We start from the raw sequence: 8,574 nt of genomic DNA, 5'->3' as shown, positions 1-8,574 counted from the left end.
TGATGACCACCAAGACCTCATCCTTATCATATAATCCACTAGGTATCAAGGCAAACCATTCAATATCACAGTAATCCAAGTCTATCCCCAAACCAGTAATGGTGAAGAAGCTGAAGTTGAATGGTTCTATGAAGACCTACAAGACCTTTTAGAAATAACACCCCCAAAAGATGTCCTTTTAATTATAGGGGACTGGAATGCAAAAGTAGGAAGTCAAGAAACACTTGGGGTAACAGGCAAATTTTGCCCTGGAACACAGAATGAAGCAGGGCAAAGGCTAATAGAGTTTTGCAAAGAGAACGCACTGGTCATAGCAAACACCCTCTTCCAACAACACAAGAGAAGACTCTACACATGGACATCACCAGATGGCCAACACAGAAATCAGACTGATTATATTCTTTGCAGCCAAAGATGGAGAAGCTCTATACAGTCAGCAAAAACAAGATCAGGAGCTGACTGTGGCTCAGATCATGAACTCCTTATTGCCAAATTCAGACTGAAATTGAAGAAAGTAGGGAAAACCACTGGACCATTCAGGTATGACCTAAATCAAAGTCCTTATGATTATACAGTGGAAGTGAGAAATACATTTAAGGGATTAGATCTGATAGATAGAGTGCCTGATGAACTATGGATGGAGGTTCGAGACATTGTACAGGAGACAGGGATCAAGACCATCCCCATGGAAAAGAAATGCAAGAAAAACAAAATGGCTGTCTGGGGAGGCCTTACAAATAGCTGTGAAAGGAAGAGAAGAGAAAAGCAAAGGAGAAAAGGAAAGATATAAGCATCTGAATGCAGAGTTCCAAAGAATAACAAGGAGAGATAAGAAATCCTTCCTCAGCAATCAATGGAAAGAGAGGAGAACAATAGAATGGGAAAGACTAGATATCTCCTAAAGAAAATTAGAGATACCAAGGGAACATTTCATGCAAAGATGGGCTCAATAAAGGACAGAAATGGTATGGACCTAACAGAAGCAGAAGATATCAAGAAGAGGTGGCAAGAATACACAGAAGAACTGTTCAAAAAATATTTTCACCACCAAGATAATCATGATGGTGTGATCACTCACCTAGAGCCAGACATCCTGGAATGTGAAGTCAAGTGGGCCTTAGAAAGCAACACTACAAACAAAGCTAGTGGAGGTGATGGAATTCCAGTGGAGCTATTTCAAATCCTGAAAGATGATGCTGTGAAAGTGCTGCACTCAATATGACAGCAAATTTGGAAAACTCAGCAGTGGCCACAGGACTGGAAAAGGTCAGTTTTCATTCCAATCCCAAAGAAAGGCAATGCCAAAGAATGCTCAAACTACTGCACAATTGCACTCATCTCACATGCTAGTAAAGTAATGCTCAAAATTCTCCAAGCCAGGCTTCAGCAATATGTGAACCGTGAACTTCCTGATGTTTGAGCTGGTTTTAGAAAAGGCAGAGGAACCAGAAATCAAATTGCCAACATCCGCTGGATCATGTAAAAAGCAAGAGAGTTCCAGAAAAACATCTATTTCTGCTTTATTGACTATGCCAAAGCCTTTGACTGTGTGGATCACAATAAACTGTGGAAAATTCTTCAAGAGATGGGAATACCAGACCACCTGATCTGCCTCTTGAGAAACCTGTATGCAGGTCAGGAAGCAACAGTTAGAACTGGACATGGAACAACAGACTGGTTCCAAATAGGAAAAGGAGTATGTCAAGGCTGTATATTGTCACCCTGCTTATTTAACTTATATGCAGAGTACATCATGAGAAACACTGGGCTGGAAGAAGCACAAGATGGAATCAAGATTGCTGGAAGAAATATCAATAACATCAGATATGCAGATGACACCACCCTTATGGCAGAAAGTGAAGAGGAACTAAAAAGCCTCTTGATGAAAGTGAAAGTGGAGAGTGAAAAAGTTGGCTTAAAGCTCAACATTCAGAAAACGAAGATCATGGCACCTGGTCCCATCACTTCATGGGAAGTAGGTGGGGAAACAGTGGAAACAGTGTCAGACTTTATTTTTCTGGGCTCAAAAATCACTGCAGATGGTGATTTCAGCCATGAAATTAAAGACAGTTACTCCTTGAAAGGAAAGTTATGACCAACTTAGATAGCATATTCAAAAGCAGAGATATTACTTTGCCAACAAAGGTCCGTCTAGTCAAGGCTATGCTTTTTCCAGTGGTCATGTATGGATGTGAGAGTTGGACTGTGAAGAAAGCTGAGGGCTGAAGAATTGATGGTTTTGAACTGTGGTATTGGAGAAGACTCTTGAGAGTCCCTTGGTCTGCAAGGAGATCCAACCAGTCCATTCTAAAGAGATCAGTCCTGAGTGTTCTTTGGAAGGGATGATGCTAAAGCTGAAACTCCAATACACTGGCCAACTCATGCGAAGAGCTGACTCATTGGAAAAGACTCTGATGCTTGGAGGGATTGGGGGCAGGAGGAGAAGGGGATGACAGAGGATGAGATGGCTGGATGGCATCACCAACTCGATGGACGTGAGTTTGGGTGAATTACAGGAGTTGGTGATGGACAGGGAGGTCTGGCATGCTGCAATTCATGGGGTCCCAAAGAGTCGGACACAAATGAGGGACTGAACTGAACTGAGGTATCAAGTTCCTCTCCAGTCTGAGTTGCATACCCTCCCCTAAGCCCCAGTCTCATCCAGGGCTTGTCTAACAGAGGAGTCGTGTTTTACTTATCTGTCTTCAAATTGGCTTGTGATAGCCTTCAAGGCAGGGATGATTATCTTTCATTTTGAGTAGTAGAATGCTTGTTTCAATGTAGAACACATCACATTTCATTAATTAGGTCTACTTGTATCTCATTTCAGATTTGTCAATGGCAAAATATGGATTTTCACACTTGAGTATTGCCTATCTTCAAATATGGTCTTAAACAAAAGCCCAGTGGAATAACCCATGACTGAGTGGCAGAGCTTGTCACTTGCCTGTCACCAACCCCTTCCGATCTCCGATGGCCTCTCATATCACTGTCTCTATCCTATTCCTCAATCCCTCATGCTGTTTCCTGACCATTGATTAGCTGCTCTTTGAATCCTCTTCTCTGGCTAGTGACCTGAGCTTTATTCCCTTGGCTGGCTTGCTGACACATACTCAAGTCTCATCTGATTGTTATTCCCTTAGGCATATGTACCCAGGCCTAATAAATGTACTATTTCTGAAACATTGATAGGTGATGACATCCATGGTCATGTACATTTGACTCAGTGTGTGTCCTGCTTTAAAGGACTTCTCCAGCCCAACAAATGGATCCCGAGACCCAAGCCTCTTCACATGTGTGTCGAAAGGCAGACATCATTCATCCTTTCAGACAGTAATCAGTAACTTACTGCTTTGCCTCTACCCATCCTGTGAGCATTCAGTGGGGCTTCTGGGCATATGCAGATGAATAAAAACCAGTACAGTTTCTGCCCTAAATGTGATGTCCCTCTGGAAGAGCACAGACAGATGCAAGGACTCGGCACTGTATGAGCCTACCCATGAGTTATGGGGCCACCGCTGTAGCACGCCACAAATTGGTTTACGGGGCACTGTTTACACGTATGTCCTCCAGGCACCTGTCTCATCTTTGTGGAAACAGAGTTTTGTAAAATTCCTGTCTCAAGACAGAAAATACACGAGTATTCAAGTAATGAATGAGCCATTATTAGATGATGACAAGTAAAACATTTCACATGTGACCAGTGCGTGGTTTCCTTCAGGGGATGTCTGAAGCCTGAAGAATGGTACCCTGAGCCACAAGTCTCTGCCCACTGGTACTAAAACACAGTTCTTCATTCCTCTCTTAATCAACTAAGCATCGAAATTCATCTTTTCATCACATCTACCCATTCTGTTTGTGAAACTACAGAGGGAATGGAACTGAATAAAGTCCAGATTTATTCATAAATAAAGATTCTGTCCTCAACAGATTCTCCATCTGGAAGAGCGGGAAGACAAGCAAATGTACATGATACTGTTCTGAGTTAAGAGCTGTTAGAGGCTGTAGTAAATTAATACAAAGTGTGTCCTCAAGGAAACTCAGTGGCTCTTGAAGAGAGCAGCATCTCATAAAATTCTGGGCCCAAGATAGACAGTGTATGATTATTGACCAAATGAATGAATGCATGGGTGAGCTAGTGGGAATGGGGAAAGGCTTGCTGGTGGCAGGCCTGGGGAGAGGATGTCTGACAGGCTCTGGCTTTCTGATCCCTCTAGTTCATGTGCAAGGAAATCCTGGTGCAAAAAGAATCTTATCATCCCAGGTTGTGAAACTGACCACTCTGCATACATGGGCAGTGCTTCATCCCTGGGAAAATATCAGGGCCTGGATAAAGGGGCTCCAGGGAGAGAGGAAGGAGTCACTTTACAGGAGTGGTGGTGGGAGTTGGGGTGGGCTTAAGGATCCTGCAACTTGCAGAAGTCTTTGTTCACAGTATCATAATTTTTTAGTTTATTCATTAAAAAAAAATACCATTTTGGGGGGGATACATCCTACTCCCATTTGATATCTTTGAGATTAAGGATCAGAAAATGAGTGCACTACTTTGTGTCCTTTGGGGATAAAAAGGCTTATGTCAGTGGGTTTGGAGGCCATATGTGGAGTTGGCCATCGTACCTCAGGGGAAACAGGCTGAGGAGAAACAGCAAAACAGGCTGAGGAGACAGAGTATTCATTAAGGTTTGCTTACCTTCACATCAGTTTCCAGGTGCCATTGTGGTACTTGATTCATGAACCTGCTATTTTTAGGGGAGAGATTTCTATGAAATCCAGGGGAAAGAAAACAATGAGAATGAATCTTTGAAATGGTGCATTGATTTCTTTTTTGTGTCTCTCAGGTTGGCTGAACTCCTGAAATATATTCCAGTAAAATAAGCAGCAGTGCCAGCCCTTCCTGAGTGTTCCCCAAAATGTCCCACCCAACTTCCTGCCCCATGTCCCTCTCCAGTCTCTTCCTGCTGTGGCCCCAGCTCTGGGGCTGGGGGCTGGGGGTGGGGGCTGCTGCCTGAGCCACCACAGGTTCCATCCCTTTTGCTGGGGCTGTAGCATGACTGCTGTGAGTGTGAGCTCTCTGGGGGCTTTGGGGGCTCCAGGTTCTATGATGGGTGACTACTGTTAACCTGGATCTTGCCCACAGGAGAGCAGCAATGGGAGGATCCAAGTAACACAGATCCACCAACCTCCTCCTTCCCCTCACCATCTTTCTTTCATTCTGGAGTTTGAGTTAAAATGCAGTCTTTGCACAGGGCTCATCCTTGTGCTCCCCACAAATTCCCTCTCTCCTCACCCTACACACCCTACCATCAAGCCCCAAGTCCCACTAAGAGAAAAATTAAGTTTCTTCTTCTGCACCCTACTCCTTGTCCTTGATGTCTCACACAAAACCTCCCCTCCCTGCAGCTCTGCCTCACCAATGTGGGTCAGTGTTTCTCCAGATGACTTTGCCCAATTTAGGTACCAGCCATCCTAAGGAACAGCCAGCTTTGTCCAGACCACCTCCCAAAACAAAGACCCCAGTGACTTTGTCTTTTAATGTGGAAAAAGGACCTTCTTCCCTTCTGTCAGTCCTGGTCTTGGGAATTAGAAATGCCATGTATCTACAGGGGCAGTGACTCTTATGCTTACTGTGATTTATATTAATTTAAAGAATGTTCATGACACGGGGTATATTTTATTTTTATGACATTCTTTGAAAAATAAGTGATAAAAACACAACCAACAGAATGAAGATATGAAGATATAAAGATTCAGAGAGGCCAAACACAATATATTGAGAGCTGAGACCAAATCAGGAAGCCCCCATCTCTTACATTTTAAATTATTTCTACAGTCCCATGATATGTCCTATATGATTTTATATTTAAAATAATTTTGTCTCAGTGCAAACTGTTTCAGAAATGATTATTTTTCCATTAGGTAAGCATACTAAGGTAAAAAACAAACAAACAAAAACAGCTGTGATGTTAAGTAATAGTAATCATATAATGATGATAATAACAATAATAACCTTTATTGAGGGCCCTTTCATGGCTTAACTCTTCACATACTTTTTATTTAGCCTTTCCAACAATGTATGAGGCAAATATTGTTTTCATTTTATGTATGATGAAACTAACCAAGGCTGAGCAAGAGTAAATGACTTGCTCTTCCAAGCTCTTGCTTGGAGGGAGAACCATAGGATAAGCCCAGGCCTGTCTGCCTGCAATGATCTTGCTATTTTCCTGGGGCACTCAGCCTCCTAAGTGGGGTTTACTTCTTGAGATCAAAGTAGGCAAAGTGCTAGTGGTGTAAGACGGTGCCTAATAGCAGTATAGGGTCAACAATCCATTTCCTGGGTTAAGACACACAGTCTCCACACCTGTGTCCCTGTTTTAGCTCAGTTCCTCCCACATTATACCTCACAGGGCAGCTAGAGTCTGATCCTGTCACATCTCTGCTTAAAATAGTTGCCGGTGATCTGGACGCAGACCTGAGGGACTCCTTTCTCCTGCTTCACAGGCTGCTTTCAATTCTGTGAACGTGCCATAATCGCTCGTATCTCCTATACTGTCCCTTTGCACATGCTATTCCTTCATTCTAGCATATTCTTCATCCTCCTTTGATCCTACTTATCCGTTAGGTCTCAGCCCATATTCATGTATTCAGGAAAGTCTTTTCTGGTCTCCCTGGCCAGGTTAGCTTTCTCCCATTCCCTGCATTCTCAGCCCTAAGCAGCTCTCATTGCTCTGTAGACCTCTCCTGCCAAATACTAATCAGGGGCATCATTGGCTATTTATCTGTGTGGTCTTTCGATTGATGATTATCTTCTTCATTCAACTAACAGCTTTCTAAGAACAGGGGCTACATTTGATGGCTCCTTTATCTTAGCACTGTAACTCCAGGATGTAGCATGATGTTTTATACACAGTTAAACCGAGTAGCTGAATGAATAAATGCATGCACTGAAGAATTAATGAGTCAGCATCACTGATATTACCACCATCATTCCTTCAATCTATATTACTATAGAAATATTTTTTTAATTGCTCCAGCCCCAGGGGACATACATATCTAAAATATATGTATTGTCTACTCGAAGTTGAAATTCACTTGTGGACCTTGTATTTCTATTTGCTAAATCAGACAACTCTACCATAGACACTTGCCTTTTTGTGTTGTAAGTCATGCAATTTCATGTTTGGAAGCTCATAGTCTCATTTTCCCCAAAGATTTCACTTATTTTTAATTTTAATTTTTAATTGGAGGATAATTTCTTTACAATGTTGGTTTCTGCCATACAATGTGAATCAACCATAATTATACATATATTCTCTTCCTCTTGAACCTTGCTCCCACCTCCCTCATCCCACCCCTTTAGGTTGTCACAGAACACTGGGTTCAGTTCCTGGTGTTATACAGCAACTTGTACTAGAGATCTATTTTATATATGGTAATGTATATGTTTCAATGCTACCCTCTCAATTCTTCTCATCCTCTCTTTCCCTCACTATTTCCACAAATCTGTTCTCTATGTCTGTGTCTCTATTCCTGCCCTGGAAATAGGTTCATTAGTAGTATTTTTTCTAGATTCCATATGTATGTGTTAATACATGATATTGGTTTTTCTCTTTCTGATTTACTTCACTCTAACAGTTTCTAGGTTCATTCACTTCAGTTCAGTGGACTCAAATTCATTCCTTTTCACAGCTGAATAATATTCCATTGTGTATATGAGTATGTACCACAATTTCTCCCTTTGTATTTATATTTTATTATTTTATTTATTTATCTTTTGACTGTGCTGGGTCTTTGCTGATGCATGGACTGCTTTCTAGCTGCAATGCACAGGCCTCTCATTGTGATGGCTTCTCTTGTTGTAGAGCACAGGCTCTATGGCCCAAGGGTTCAGTAGTTGTGGTTTCTGGGCTCTACAGCACAGACTCAATAGTTGTAGTGCACGGGCTTAGCTGCTCTGCTGTGTGTGGGGTCTTCCAGGACCAGGGATCAAACCTATGTCTCCTGCATTGGCAGGTAGATTCTTGACCACTGAGCCATGAGGCAAACCCTGTACCACAACTTCTTTATCCATTCACCAGCTGATGGATATCAAGGTTGCTTCTATGTCCTGGCTATTATAAATAGAGCTGCAATGAACACTGTCTCCCATTGGTTTCTATGTGCAGCTTTTTCTGTGGAGTGAGAAGGTAAAAACTTTGAAAAGTGGTGCCCCCTAACTTTTCTTTAAGTGCCTCCTTTCTATGCTCTTATCCTGTGTTTACATCAAAGCCCTTATCACACTGTATTACAGATGTCTGTTCATTTATGTATTTTCCTTATTAGACAGTAAGCTCCTTGAGGACAGAAGCTATGAGTAGCTGTTCACAGAATGTTTGTTGCATGGATGGATGATGACTGATCTTAATTCAATTCTAGGAATCTGACAGGTAATCTGTAAATACTTGGGAGTGACCTGGATTTAATAAGCTCCACTTGATGAACTAAGATCATATCCATTTAGCATAGGACATTTGAGATAATTACTACTAGCAGGGAAGATTTGAAAGAAGTAGTCATCACCAAGAAGAATATAATATT

This window comes from Bubalus bubalis, chromosome 6, assembly GCF_019923935.1.
Source record: "Bubalus bubalis isolate 160015118507 breed Murrah chromosome 6, NDDB_SH_1, whole genome shotgun sequence".
NCBI lineage: Eukaryota > Metazoa > Chordata > Mammalia > Artiodactyla > Bovidae > Bubalus > Bubalus bubalis.
The sequence above is the reverse complement of the archived record's forward strand: the minus strand, read 5'-3'. Positions refer to the sequence as shown.